Source organism: Chaetodon trifascialis, chromosome 2, assembly GCF_039877785.1.
Source record: "Chaetodon trifascialis isolate fChaTrf1 chromosome 2, fChaTrf1.hap1, whole genome shotgun sequence".
NCBI lineage: Eukaryota > Metazoa > Chordata > Actinopteri > Chaetodontiformes > Chaetodontidae > Chaetodon > Chaetodon trifascialis.
In genome coordinates this window covers 28,666,888-28,682,547 of record NC_092057.1, presented here as the reverse complement: position 1 = coordinate 28,682,547, position 15,660 = coordinate 28,666,888, and the positions used below count along the sequence as shown (strand labels likewise).

The window sequence follows — 15,660 nt, the reverse complement described above, 5'->3', positions numbered from 1 at the left end:
TGTAGTTTGTGGCGTGAGGCGGTATTTAAACAGGAAACGTGAAAGCTGAGTGCTGAGTGAATCTCCTGTCATCCGCTTCAGGCCCTCCTTCACTGTTTGAACAGCCCGCTCGGCCAACCCATTTGAGGCGGGGTGGAAAGGAGCTGTCCGTATGTGATAAATGCCATTCTGGTGCATGAACTCACTGAACAGCTCACTGGTGAATGTCAGGCCATTATCAGTGACTACTCTGTCAGGCAAACCATGTACTGCAAACACTTGCCTGAGTTTGTCAATGGTTGTGGGGGCTGTAATGTTGCTCATGATGTGTGCCTCTATCCACTTAGAGTGTGCATCCACCATAATAAGAAACATCTGCCCCTTAAACGGACCAGCAAAGTCCAAATGTAGCCCAGACCAGGGGCGGTCTGGCCACTCCCATGGGTGCAAGGGGGCTGGTCAAGGCATGTTCTGAGTGCATGCTCTCACCTTGTTCTCCAGATCCTGATCCAATCCTGAGTCAATCTCAAACATGATGTTCGGCCCTTTAACATTGACTGTAGCATAATAGGGTTCAGGTGGTTCTTTGTCCGTTTCCACCCCAAACATGTTGTAGGAACACACACCCTCTTCCTCTAGGTGGTGCGTGGTTGCCTGAGGTTGATGACTTTTTCCTTGCCCAGGCTTTCCCTTCCCCTTTGAACTTCTGCACGTTTTAGCTAAATGCCCTTTTTTTCTACAAACATGGCAGAGAGTGTCTTTAAATTTGCAATCATCAGATTCCTTATCAGCTTATAAGTCTTTCTTCCCCATGCACTCAGGAAAATAAAGTGCTTTTAAGCTTCCTCATTAATCCCATTAGCTTTGAAAAAGTGTCCCAACCTTTCCTCATACTCTGTCCAGTCCTCGTTTCCCTCCACAAATTCACCGATAGTCCCAAACGTAGCCATCCGAGCGTGAGGCTCCCCGTCTCCCCGTAGCTCCTCTGCAGCCACCGGTGCTTCTCTCTCTTCTTCGAGCTGCTCCTCTGCAGCCGCCGACACTGTGCCTGCCATGGTTGCACTTCACCTCTGCACCGGATGGTGTCTCCTCTCCTGGCACTGTCACGTCCACCACCGCATCTCCTCCCCCTTCTCATCTCAGTCCCACCCAGCAGCGCAACTCGGAAAGAGGGAGGGGAGAAGGCGTGGAGTGGGTTTGAAACGGCCAAGTCAAATCTTCACCAATCACACCAGCTCCTTGCCTCACCTTTGAAAACGCCACTGGCAAGTTTCTAGGATGACTGAGCCCGTGCAGGAAAGTGTCCGACGCCCAAACTTCTCCCAGGAGGAGACTGACGTCACTCATGTCTAAATATGAGGTCCTTAGATGGTAAATCCTCGGCCTCCTCCTCAACCTCCTCAAAGCAATGATGTACTCCATCTTTGTAGATAACGTTAAGCATTACTATGATTACATTTGTATTTGGAATGAAATGATGTGGGTAATAGCGGACAACAATCATCACGTTTTTTCCATTTGTCTGTCTCTCTCTGTCTCTCGAGTGCTCTGAGATAGATGCAGTATATATGCTCGGAAGGATGCCACGGCTGTTTCTGGTTGGCACAGCAACGTTAATTGATTAGTTCACATCCCTGTTTCACCTGTGTACATTCGGTCAGGGTGAGTAACCATTACACGTGCCGAACGCGCTTGTGGTGTGGTCAGATGAGATACTGATCAAAATATATAAATTTAGGTCTGACTGTATGTGCTGACTCAGATACTTGCATTGAATCGTGGCTGTTGCTAATTATTGATCGCAGTGTGCGTTCGATGACTGGACGAGCACTGCTGAAAAAAAAAACGTTAAAACCACGCTGCCGTCTTGTTGAAGGTGTGATACATGGCGTCATCAACCACGTTTTCAGTGGATAGCCATAATCACCTAGCAGCCACCCATCCAGAGGGGTGTCCCTGAAAGACTGTAGGGATGCTAGAATTCGAAAGTATGAACGAGTCATGTGCCGACCCGGGGAAAGTGGCATACACGTTTGTCACCAGGCAATTTGGGTCACAGATCACCAGACATCCCTGTTTCACCTGTGTACATTCGGTCAGATGAGATACTGATAAAAATATATAAATTTAGGTCTGACTGTATGTGCTGACTCAGATAGTTAGATAGCTCATAGTCTTTAATAAATCTGGAGCATTTAACTCAACCATTTTGTCGATAGGGGCCTGGATCTTGATTCCCAGGTATTTCATTCCTTTTGATTTCTAGCTAAAGGGGGCAATGCCTAGATGAAATAGAAAAGTTAAATTGTTAAGGGGGATGGCTTCACTTTTATTATAATTCACTCTATAACGAGAAGATTTACCAAAATAATCTATGAGCTTTAACACCTGTGGAATTGACTGGCATGGTTTCGCCAGTGTCGATAAAATATCATCCGCAAAAAGATTGGCTATATATTCATGATCACAGACTCTAATACCATATATTTTCTTTTGTGCTTGTATTGCGCACGCTGATGGTTCAAGTGCCAGGATGAAAATTAGAGAGCTCACAGTACAGCCTTAGCGAGTAGAGCGATAAACTTCAAAAGGGTTGGACTTAATACTATTTGTTTTTACGGTGGCAGTTGGCTTAAAATATAGTGCCCTGATCCAATTCATGATCATTGGGCCAAAGCCATACTTGGGTAGAGCATGAAACAGGTATTTCCATTCTACTGGGTTAAAGGCCTTCTCGGCATCCAGCGACATTACTATTGCTGGATGCCCAGAGGTCTCCGCCGCACACATGATCTAAAACAACCTTCTCATATTGTTGGACGCATAGCGGCCTTTTATAAACCAGATGGGGGAGCATGATCAGACAAAATAATGGAGTGGATCTTACAGTCAATTACATTGCTGACCAGACGTGAAAATAAAATATAATCATTCTTGAATAAGAGAGGTGTGCAGATGAGTAAAAGGTATTCACGTTTGTTAGGGTTAACTGTGTGCCATACATCCATTAATGCAAATGATTCTCGTAATTCTTTCAGTGTACTAGACAAGGTTCCATCTACAGGAAGAGGGTATCCAGACCTATCCACAACAGCATTACTAACTAAATTGAAGTCGCCAGCCATAAGGATGGGATAGTCTGCAAATTCAGCCAGCAAAAGATTCAGTTTAGACAAGAATGTGCTTTATCCCGTGTTTGGAGCATAGATGTTTACCAAAACACATTTTTCATTTTGCAGTATCTACCATCCTTATCAGATATTTTATTAATTGAAATAATATTCTCCTTGATACTCCTCTGGAAGCGCCATAGCCTGATGCCAAAAAAACCCGGCCCACCCACCCTTGTCTCATCTTGGCTGATTCTAATGCATTTGTGTGGGTCTCTTGGATCATCACCAAGTCACATGACAAATATTTCAAATGGTACAGGATGCTGTGTCTTTTAGTTTTATTGGAAATTACTTTCCAGCTAATCAGTTGGACACCAATAGAACCTATTATACCTGTGCAAGTTGTCCCTACCGCAGCTACATAGAAGGATAAGTGGGGAAAACACAAACACAAAATAAGTACAGACACCACAAGTGCCAAAAGGCAAAAAACAAAAAAGAAAAAGGGCAATGGATACAGAGTTTATCACCAGACTGTGAGCATAACAGAAGGCATCGCTGTGTTCCAACCCACTTCGCTCAATCCTCAAAATCTAATGACCTGCGGAAAATCTGCTTTAGCACCAGCGATATTGTTTATGAAGTTCCCTTTTTTAATAGGGACAGACACCACAGCTATACAATAAAGAGAGGGGGGCTTACAGTTAGTGCTGGTACAGTTGAAAGGCCTTGCTGGTCATTCCATGGTAGGCCTAGTACCAGTCTTTGAAGGTTTTAGGAAGTTTCTTTTTCAAGTCTTCAGCAGCCTCCACTGCATTCTTGTATATTGTTGTCATTCTTGTCACACCCTCGATAGCGACAATGAAGCGTGCAGAATGCAGGATGCCATAATGCACAGACTTATCCGTTTGGAACACCTTTCTGATGTTGTCATACTCCGCTCGTTTTTTCCTAATCTCCATCGGTAAGTCCTTTTGTATCCGGAATGCTTTCCCTTTCCAGGAGAGCTGCTTTTTCTTTGCCATTCTAGGATCCTCTGTCTGTTGTTCCATTTCAGAATGCGTACGATGTAAGGACAGGGAGGTTCACCGGGATCTAGTAGGGGTCTTGGGTTATGCCGTTGGCTCTCAACTTCAGGAGTCGGTTCACCGTCATTGAGATCCAGAATGTATCAAAATGCCATCCAGCATACCAGGAGTTGATTCTAGACCTTCGCTCATGTATCTTTCTTCAGATCTTTAATTGAGTTGGTTACTTCAGTCATTTCAGTATCAAACGAAGATCTGAAGTTTGTAAACTGAGTCAGAAGGTGCTGCACCCATGCAGGTGTCTCTTCATTGCCCATGATTTGATTGATTACAGCACGCCACTGGTTAGTTTTTGCTATAGATCTGGTTTCACGAGAAGGCGCAGCATTAGACATGCAGCCGGGTCTTATGTCTATGCTTTTATCGTCATGAATCTTGAACTTAGTTGGTTAAATGACCATTAAATTGTGGAATCAAACATTTTGAGGAGAGCAGTGTGTAGGAGCATTCAGTACGGCATCCTCTCAGTCACATGAAAAATCTTGATATATCAGCTAGGATTCAATCCTTTCCGTGCAATATTTTAAGTTGAAAAAGTTAAGTAACTGATGATTGTTTACTTGACTTGACTCTGATTTAAAAGAAATGAAGATTTCATGTCACTCATTAGAAGACCTTAATGTTTTAGCTCATATAGTGAGCTCATGCTTGATGACATTCAGGATGTAGGTAGGCCAAATCCTGTTTGGAAGTGTTTGAATTTCTCTGCTGAAACTCCACCGAAGATTACCACTTTTATCCAGTTTTTACGTGGAGATCTACGGTACGTTTCTAACCCTATGTTCTTTTATAGTCAATGGTTTTAACGATCAGTTGTTTTTATCCGGAGTTTTAAGTCACTGTCCACAGACAGCTCTGCTGCTAGCTTGTTCTTAACATTGTAGCTAACGTTAGCCAACCGGCAAGCTACCACCACTGCTGGGAGAAAGCCAACAGCTACAGCCAGCCAGTTTGGTTATCAGAGGCCGGTACAGCAACAGGCTCGGTCTGAGCCTGTTCTTCCTGCTACCACATCTGCAACATTACATACCATGCCTCCACCTACCTCACCATCTGGCTGCAACGTCTGCGTCTGCCTGATCCAGACCATCTCCGAGTTGGAAAAGAGGATATCCATCCTGTACCAGCTCCGAGAAGAGGAACAGATACTGGACTCCCTGGTCACTGTGAACTGTGTTGCCACCACCCCTGACTTGGACTCGACTGTCCCGTGTCTGGACACTGTCGCTGATCCATCTCGAGACTTCTGGGCTAAGCTGGGAGCCAAACCCAAGTCCCAGGCTAACTCCACTCCCAGCCACCGGGAGCCGTGGATCGCTGCGGGGAAGGGCAACCATGGTGGGAACTCCTCTCCCGGTCATATCTCCCTCAGGATCTCCAGCTGTCCAGCAGGTTCTCCGTCCTGGGCGAGAGGGATTTCCCTCCACCAGCAGGCAACACACCCCTCCATCGTCTCCGGGTTCTGACAGGTCACCTTCTCATCCCTCCACTGCTGACCATCACTCTCAACGGCACATGCCACCCGTCCATCCTGGCAGCCCGCAGTTCACCCCGCATCTTACAGGTGGGCCGCGGAGGGCATGTCGGCAGTGACACCCCCCCCTCCAGGTAACAACAAGCAGTCCATCGGTCCAGTACCCCTTCCACCTTCAGCCCAGCCCTCCGAGCCACCTTCACCCGTCATGCTGGTTATTGGTGACTCAATCGTGAGACACATCAAATCCAAGTCATCCGCAACTTACTGTTTCCCCAGTGCCAAGGTCCTGGACATGGTCCAGATCAACAGATCCCCGCTCTCCTGAGTGACCATCCCCACGCCAGAAACGTGGTGATTCACATCGGAACCAACAATACCGCGGATTGTGAGAGTGAAATTTTAAAACAGGATTTTATCAGTCTTTTTAACCTTCTCAGGGACTGTAACAAATTTGTTTTTATTTCTGGACCACTCCCCTCCTTCCATCGAGGCATAGGGCCTTTTAGCAGGCTACGGAGTCTCATCACCTGGTTACAGTCAGCCTGCTCCTCTCACAATGCGGTTTTAATTGACAATTTTAACCTCAGGATAGAGTAACACATCTGTGGAGCCTACATTCAATATTGGGATGTAGGCGGTGCCCCTATCCACCCGAACCAGAGCAGGAGAGGCGAGCAGTCCAGGTGGAAGGCCAGAATCCAAGGGTTCAAACAGCACCGTAGCGCCAGTGTACTGCTGTGAGCACGTGGCCACAACAATCTTCATCACCCCACCGGGGATCCGACAAGCCTTCCTGCCACGCACATTAACCTTGCCTAAAGCTCATAGAGGGGCCTTCACACTGCCCTGATGGCACTTTTGTAGCACCTGCACAAGGGTGTCTGAGGCCTCTGAGACAGAGGGCAAGTCAAACAGTGCCATGCTGCCCAAAGAGTTCCCGATCATCTCCGAATGATGTTCATCCCTAAGATGCCAGGAACCTGAGCAGTACCACCACCAGGGGGATCCTTGACCACCAACACGCCACACCATGACATCAACTTACCACATAGCTCTGTGTCTATCTCTAAGGAGCCAATGTAGGGAATTGCTAACCCATTAGCTGCCCTGAGCTGTAGCCAGTGACAAGACTGAAGATTCTGTTGGCCCCAAGGTTCAAAGTACTAGTGGAAGAAGCTCTCTGTTACTGTGGACACCATGGACCCAGTGTCCACCAAGCACGGGACCTTGATCCCACCCATGTTCACCTCTAGATGTGGGCAAGGTGACATCAGCTTCGAAGCTTCACCCAAAGCTTCTGGGGCAACTCCTGAGCCAGTGGCTGCACCCCCCGAACTGTGGCTCTGCAGTTCGGCGGGCGCTAGTTTTCCGACGGTGATGCTGAATGGTACTGCCCGCTTGACTGTTGGGTAGGCATGGAGGGTTGAGCGCGAGGGGCTGTACGCACCCCATCACACTCCCTGGCAAAATGACTGGGCTGCTGGCATCGCCTACAGATAATGGAGCCACAAGGAGAGGAGCGGCTGCGCTGATGAGAGCGCTGCAACAAGGAAATGCTTTGAGTGAGTTGGTTCAGCTGCTCTTGCTGAAGTTTTAACATCTCCCTCATCTCGCCCAGTTCAGATGCATGGGGGGAGTTAGCCAACACTGGAGGGCTACTTTGGACTCCATACTGCAGTCCAAGAACCAAAGGGACAGAGTGACTTCTGCCTCTAGTGCCTCCTGGGAAACCCTCACGCTCCCACCTGATTGCCTCAGCCCTAACCTCCAGCAATTCAGCAGTAGGCTGTCGGCGCAAAAACTGTTTTAACTTACAGCGGAGGGAACTATCGAGAACATGCAAACAAATTGATTGCGCAGCAAGACCTTTGCGTTTGGCATGCCACTAGGTGCATGCTGTTTTACTACTCTTGCAGGGTCTCACCCTTTTGCTGCCACAGAGAAAAGAAAGCTTTCTGCAGGGCCACATAAGAGTCAGGACATCCGTAGAGCTCCTCTAACACAGCAATAATCTTAGATGGATCCTCCCGCTCCGCACTAGAACGAAACTTAATCTCCTCCTGTGCCTCTCCCTCCAGGTGGTCAAACAAGAACGCCTGATCAGAAGTAGACAGATGGTGCGCCCTCATGCAAGCCTGTATTTCCTCAAGCCACTCAGCTAACCCTATTCCAGTTCTTCCCCTGAACATGGGACATTTCCTATTCCGGGGCACGAATACCAACCTCTCCGCTAACGGGGCAATAGTAGTGGAAGGGGCTGCAGGGGGCACAGCAGAAGTCGAGGGCTTGGGGCCAGGACCAGGCACAGTCGCAGCCTGACTCTGCCGCAACCTCTCATTTTCTGCCTGTAGCTGCACTACTGACTCCCTTAAGTCTTGCAACTCTCCCTCCATAGCTACACCTCAACCAATAAATTGGAGACTTGACACTAATGCTGGGGTTGTGTAAACTCACACACAGGCCAGACTTCCTCCGCCAGAAACCAACTGCTGCTTTGCCTCGGCTGGATATGAAATAACTCACACACCTGGACTGCTTTTACCTGAAATCACAAAAATATGGACAAAACAGAGGAAAGAGAATCCAAAAAAAAAAAAAAAAAAGGGAAGGACCACATGTCTCTGCTCTCAAACAGTAGATCCTGCCAACAACGCCAGATTGTGGCGGCACAAGGGCAGAAAGAAAATAGACAGTTGCTTAGTGAAGAGCGGTCTAATAGTAACTCCAATCAGGACAAGCCGGACAACCCCACCTTGGTAGTTTCGCCCAAGGAAATAGTTAGAGCCACAAAACTCCAATTTAAGGCACTCAGTTTCGCTCTACTATGAGGCAGGAGACGTGCCTCCAAATGTGGTCATAAAATCAAAACTTTATTACAATGTACTAAAAACAAGAAACCATGGACACCCATTCACACAGGGGTGTAAGGACAAGGGGGCCTTCCAGTGCTGAGGTGTACCGGCAGGGAGATGGGTCCACCAGGGTGTGAGGAATCCAGCAAAAATCCCACCCCAGTCACATGTGACAGCCACACACACGCACTCTTTACCAGGCCAGGGGACACACAACACACCAAAAAAAAGGAGGGAAACCACGACCCAGGACACCAGGACCACCACCATCGTCAGCAACTGCAGGGGGGAAAGGGGAAATAAAATTACTGGGGTTGCACTCACCAAAATCACAAACAGCATCTCCCAATCAAATAACCAAAAACAAGTGGATTCATGAAATAAATCAAAATACGACAACTCAAATTAATACCAAAAACCCAAAATTCACAGAAATCAGGAATGAAATAATCTAACCAGCCACAGAACAAAAATAAATAAACACAGCTATAGAAACAAAAAAAGGAAATGTAACAAAGCAAAATCAAGCAAAATCAGCAATACAAACAAAAATAAAGTGAGGGCGAACCCTGCCATTCTCACTCTCTCTCTCTCTCTCTCTCTCACACACACACACACACACACACACACACACACACACACACACACACACACACACACACTCACACACACACACTTAAAACCAAGCGGTTAGCTTAAACACCAGTGGTGCAAAGCAGGGTGAAAAAGTCGCCGTGAAGCAGGAGTGGTGCAAGGCAAAGCAGCGTGAAATTACGCTATGGGAAGCCGAGCAGCGTAAAGCCAAGCAGCGTAAAGCCGAGCAGCGTAAAGCAAAGCAGCATCAGGCAAAGCAGCAGCGGTCCCTGGCACTGCCTCTGTTCCACTGGACCTGTGCCATATCAACCAGATTAACATTTCTCTGACGGCTAAGAGTGCGCATGACCACAAACGCCATCCGGCTAACCTACCGTTCGGGTGGCGCTCGACCACCTGACCAGGAGCAGAATGCTTGCACTGTACAGCAGCGGGAGGAGGACATACAGGCAACTAGAGAGAACAGGACTTCAGCCCAGGATGGCCATGCGGGATGCTACAAAAAGCAAAATTCGTGAAGCAAACAGCCCAATTCTCACAAGAGTACAGGTCGCTATTGCTATATTACCTGCACTGGTGGCAGCGGAGAAAGGGAGCGAGGCGACCAGGAAGTGGGCGGACCTGGAGCCAAAGAGCAAGAGGGAGACTGGACAGACCCAGTCCCTTCATATACAGTGGCCTGAAAAAGTATCTGAAGCGTTTGGAATTTCTCACATTTCTGCATAAAATCACCATCAAATGTGATCTGATCTTTTTCAAAATCACACAGATGAAAAAACGGTGTCTGCTTAAACTAAAAACACCAAGACATTTATATGTTTTCATATTTTTAATGATGTTTGAATACAAACAATGACAGAAGGTGGAGGAATAAGTAACTGAACCATCACATTTAATAGCTGGTTGCCCCCCCTTTGGCTGCAATAACTTCAACCAGAAGCTTCCTGTAGTTGCAGATCAGTCTGGCACATCGATCAGGATCAATCTTTGACCATTCCTCTTTACAAAACTGCTGCAGTTCTGTCAGATTCTTGGGATGTCTGGCATGAATCGCTGTCTTGAGGTCATGCCACAGCATCTCAAAGGGGTTCAAGTCAGGACTTTGACTTGGCCACTCCAGAACCTGTATTTTGTTCTTCTGAAACCATTCTGAGGTTGATTTACTTCTGTGTTTTGGATCATTGTCTTGTTGCGGCATCCATCCTCTTTTTAGCTTCAACTGTCTGACAGATTGCCTCAAGTTTTCCTGCAAAACATCCTGCTAAACTTTTGAATTCATTTTACCATTAATGATTGCAACTTGACCAGGCCCTGAGGCAGCAAAACAGGCCCAAACCATGATGCTCCCTCCACCATGCTTCACGGTGGGGATGAGGTTTTGATGTTGGTGAGCTGTTCCGTTTTTCCTCCATACATGACGTTGTGTGTTCTTCCCAAACAATTCAACTTTGGTTTCATCAGTCCACAAAATATTTTGCCAGTAGTTCTGTGGAGTATCCAAGTGCCTTTTTGCAAACATTAAACATGCAGCAATGTTTTTTTTACTCAGCAGTGGCTTCCTCCGTGGAGTCCTCCCATGAACACCATTCTTAGCCAGTGTTTTACATATAGTAGATGTGTGTACAGAGATAGCGGACTGTGCCAGTGATTTCTGTAAGTCTTTAGCAGACACTCTAGGGTTCTTTGTTACCTCTCGGAGTATTCTGCGCTGAACTCTTGGCGTCATTTTTGATGGACGGCCACTCCTTGGGAGAGTAGCAACAGTGCCAAACTCTCTCCATTTGTAGACAGTTTCTCTAACTGTGGATTGATGAACATCCAGACTTTTAGAGATGGTTCTGTAACCTTTCCCAGCTTTATACAAATCAACAATTCTTGATCGCAGGTCTTCAGAGAGCTCTTTTGAGCGAGGCATGGTGCACAGCAGGCAATGCTTCTCATCAAGACACAATTCTTATCACCTGTGTGTTTTATAGTGGGCAGGGCAGCTTTAAGCCACTCCTAGGCGATTAGACACACACCTGACTTACATTTAAAAAAAAAAAAAAAAAAGCCATTAATTGCTCTCAAAGTCTCCTTAGGCAGAAGGTTCAATTAGTTATTCCTCCCCCTTCTGTCATTGTTTGTATGCAAAAATCATTAAAAATATGAAAACATATAAATGTCTGTGTGTTTTTAGTTTAAGCAGACACTGTTTTTTCATCTGTGTGATTTTGAGAAAGATCAGATCACATTTAATGGTGTTTTTATTACATTTCACAGAAATGTGAGAAATTCCAAACGCTTCAGATACTTTTTCAGGCCACTGTAGAGTGCCCTTGTACGGTGATTGGTTGGGAGCGGAAATGAGAGCAAGGAAGCACAGTCACACATTAGAGGCAGGGCTGAGCATCTCGCCCTGCTACACAAATATTATATATTTTCTTGCTGACATGACATGAGCTCCCAGGTCATGTGATCAATGGACCATAGTACTCCACTGGCTGCATGAGATACACCTCTTGTTTTTACATTTTACACCTATTTATAATTTTTATTAACTGTTTATATGTATATGTATATGTATATATGTATATGTAAAATGCTACAATATGTAAATTGTAGCATTTTAGCTCAATAACTCCCAGGTCATGTGACCAATGGACTCAAAATCAGTGTGGGATGACAGTACTCCACTGGCTACATGGGGTACACCCGTTTTTCTTTTTTTCTTTTTTTTTCATCTTAAATCTCTAAATTTTAAAAAATAATTTTTAATTGTTAAATATCAGCATTTTAGCTCAATAACTGTAGACACAGTACGATACATGCTGTAGCCATCTGCTCTGTTCCATGTGTTCACTGTAAAGCCTGCAATACGAGTGCACCTGAAATGTTAGAGCGAAGGAGCGAATTTCTGTCGAATATCCAACGAATATCCAACTTAAAACTAACTTCACTGCGGTAATAATGATGTGCTAAGCTACAGTCCCGTGAATATCATAAACCTTGTTTATGATATTCTTTAAATTACAGAATTAGTTAATGAGCAATCTGTTTTCTCATGCACAGCACAGCTGTTAAATGCTATAAAAATATTTTCACAGAGCAATGACGTCCAAAAGGAAGGCCCGTATAAAGCCTGTTGAAGATGCAATCTCATATATTCTGTCAGCTGGAGACAAGCCATGGTTTGCAGAGAGATTTATCAATAATATCAAAGGTATGACCTCAAGTCCTTTTATCAGCTGCAAATTACAGCAGCACATTTTTAGATGCTATTCATCATTGACATTCTTCATTCAGAATGAAGAAAGATTTAGGTTACTTTTCAGAAGATATCTTATAGAAATAACTGGCTTCAATCATCTGTCTTGTTTAAATCCAATGTGTTTAGGTATAGGCGTGTATAAATGAGCCTGATTTCCATAAGAAAAGTTTCAGGTACACACTGGTATAATCAAATAAACAAAAATAAAGTTATTGCAAATGTAAAGTTATTAAAGTCACATTAACTGTGTTCATTCATACTGTGGAAGTATTTGCTCAGGTGTATTTCAACTTAAGATGCAATATATCAATTCCTATTTGCAATATAGGAAACTATTCACTATCAATACTCTAGTCAGGAGTACTATTATTCAGTTTGAAATGTCAGTACTGATGGTTCATATTCATATCAATGTGCAATCATATCAGTGTGCAATATCAGTATTGTTTGCTCATGTTTCATTATTCCTTGTTTATATTGTTTGGTTTGATATTTAATGTCCTTCTACTGATGCCCTCTATGTTTGCTATCCACTTTTGCTGCTGTAATACCTGAAATTTCCCCACTGTGGGACTAATAAAGGTATCCATACATCCATCCATTTTCTATGCCGCTTATCCCTTTCGGGGTCGCGGGGGGGCTGGAGCCTATCTCGGCTGTCAACGGGCGGGAGGCGGGGTACACCCTGGACTGGTCGCCAGCCGATCGCAGGGCAACATATATACACAAACGACCATTCACACACCTAGGGGCAATTTTACAGTCACCAATTAACCTAATGAGCATGTTTTTGGTCTGTGGGAGGAAGCCGGAGTACTCGGGGAGAACCTACGCATGCATGGGAAGAACATGCAAACTTCACACAGAAAGACCCAACCGGGGTATCGAACTGGCGACCTCTTGCTGTGAGGCACACGCACTACCTGCTGCTCCACCGTGCAGCCACTAATAACGGTATACCTTATCTTATCTTATCTTATCTTATCTTATCTTATCTTATCTTATCTTATCTTATTTATTTTATTTTATTTCTGCTGTATGTAAAGTGTCCAGCACATTCAAGTACTATTAAGGTAAGTGCTTGACCAATAGAAGACTGTAATAAAGATGTGAAAGGTCTGAATACTGTGCAACTGTTTTGCATATTCAGAAGTAACATTTAAAGTTAATGCATAGAACACAAACGGAGAACCAGAATACAGGCTTGTAGGTCATATTGTTATCACATGATGGTCCCTGTTAAACAGAAAACCTTCATATTTAAAGTCATGTCACATATTAGACAATTTTAGAAAGACAACTATATAGAGAAGAACAAAAGTACACAATTAGACCTATGACAATCATGCATTCAATCTGGCCTATAACTAGATAAAGTCATCTCTTTGTTTGAAATAGTATGTCCCAGAGCATTTAGGAAATTAAATCCAGCTCACAGGTCTTCCCAAAGGAGGGAGATGACATATTGATCTGAAGTCAGCTCATGGGAGCTAAAGAGTACAGACTTTTTTAATGCTGTATGAGAAAAGTTAAGGCAACTTGGTGTAACTTTTATTTAAAGCTTATTTCATTCTGTGTCATTATAGGAAGAGGAGTGTTTGCTACCAAACCAATCGTGCAAGGTTCTTTTGTGTTGGAGTACAGGGGTGAATTCATATCAGCAGAAGAATGCAGATCAAGGAACTACTCAGTGACACAGAGTACATTTCTGTACAAGTTTGATTGGCAGAAACGCCAGTGGTGGTAAGTAGGCCTATATGAGATGTATTTTTAGTAACAAATTAAGGTATTCTTGTTTAGACCTGAAACGTGTTTAAATATTTGATGACCAAATGAGTAAAATATTATACCTAATGTACTTTAAATCTCAAGTGGCTCTTCTAACAAAACTATGAAGATATATTTTACAAAGTTTATATTTATTTGATGTATTGTTTTTGTCTATTTTTAGTATTGATGCATCCAAGGAAGATGGCTCCCTTGGAAGATTAGTGAATGACAACCACAAATCTCTGAACTGCATCATGAAAAAAGTTATAGTGAACGACAGGCCCCATTTGTGTCTGTTTGCTGTGAGGAACATCGTAGTAGGGAATGAACTTGATTACAACTATGGTGATTGAAAATGGCCATGGTGTCAAAAGGTGAGCTTTTTAGATCATGCATTGGTTACACTGCATGAATTTTAATGTTAGTTTCACTTCACACAACTTTATGTCTTTTAAATGACAATCTATTGACATCTTTTGGGATGTTAAGACAGGGAGATTTCTAAGACTGACCCTCATGGGGCCCATTGTGTGGATCCCCCTTTTCATTTTTTTCTCAATGGGTGACACTTCCAAAGTAACCATATGTATTTCCTGTACTTATTTTACACACTTTCTTAACTGCTGCATGCACTGCAAGAACTGTTCAGCCTCTTTTCTGATGTTGTAAGTTTATGAGACTCCTCAAAAATAGCTGTACTTGGCCAAAAGTTTTATGCTTATCAATAGTGCTGCACAATATATTGCAAATTTATCATCATCGCAATATCAACATATGCAATATCCATATCGCAAAAGACTACTTAAACTGTAATATATTGTAAAACCTGTCTGATGCATTCACACACTATGCTAGCAGCTGATTCACGTACAGAGATGGAGTGTAGTTGGCGTCAAAATAGCTGAGAGGAGATGTCAAGCATGAAAAAAATTATTCACTGTCTGGGATCTATGTTAACAGCAAATCCAAAGCAGAAATACATTTTATACTTGAGTATTTTTGTATTTCTCGCAAGTCACATCGTCATCACAAAATTCAACATTATTGCATATTGCATGTTTTCCTAATATTGTGCAGCCCTACTTATTAGAATAATCTCATCACACACGCAAAACTGTCTTACTCTTGAATGTTTTTATGTCCAGGAATATACCACACTCTTTGTTGATACTGAGGGGCTGTATTAAAGGACTGTGCCACTTGTGTACTTTTTCAACTTGTTTAAAGGAGCCAAATCTGCACTTTCTAATTCAAACAGCATGTGTGCTTTCATGTGAAGAAAATATAGTTTTTGCTGATTACCTGAGCTGCATTACAAATAACTGCTTATCACAAGCACTGATGCTAACAGCCTAGCACCGTTAGAGTGAAACATGTACAGTCTGCCTGTGGTAACTGCACCACAGTGTTTATAGGAGATGGTATGCTCAACCTATATGTTTATTTTGTCTTTAATGATGTTTAGGAATTTACTATCAGAGGATCATTCCTGGTGGATTATTCTGACACTGATGGAACCGATGAGGATTGTTTAAAT

At 43.9% G+C, this 15,660-nt stretch overlaps 1 long non-coding RNA gene across 1 annotated transcript; it reads left to right on the top strand.

Moving 5' to 3' along the window:
* Window positions 1–12,020: 12,020 nt before the first annotated feature.
* Window positions 12,021–14,504, top strand: LOC139337247 (uncharacterized). The gene is made up of 3 exons (XR_011602528.1): window positions 12,021–12,305; window positions 13,940–14,096; window positions 14,305–14,504. It is a non-coding gene; the product is annotated as an uncharacterized lncRNA (long non-coding RNA).
* The last annotated feature ends 1,156 nt before the right edge of the window (window positions 14,505–15,660 follow it).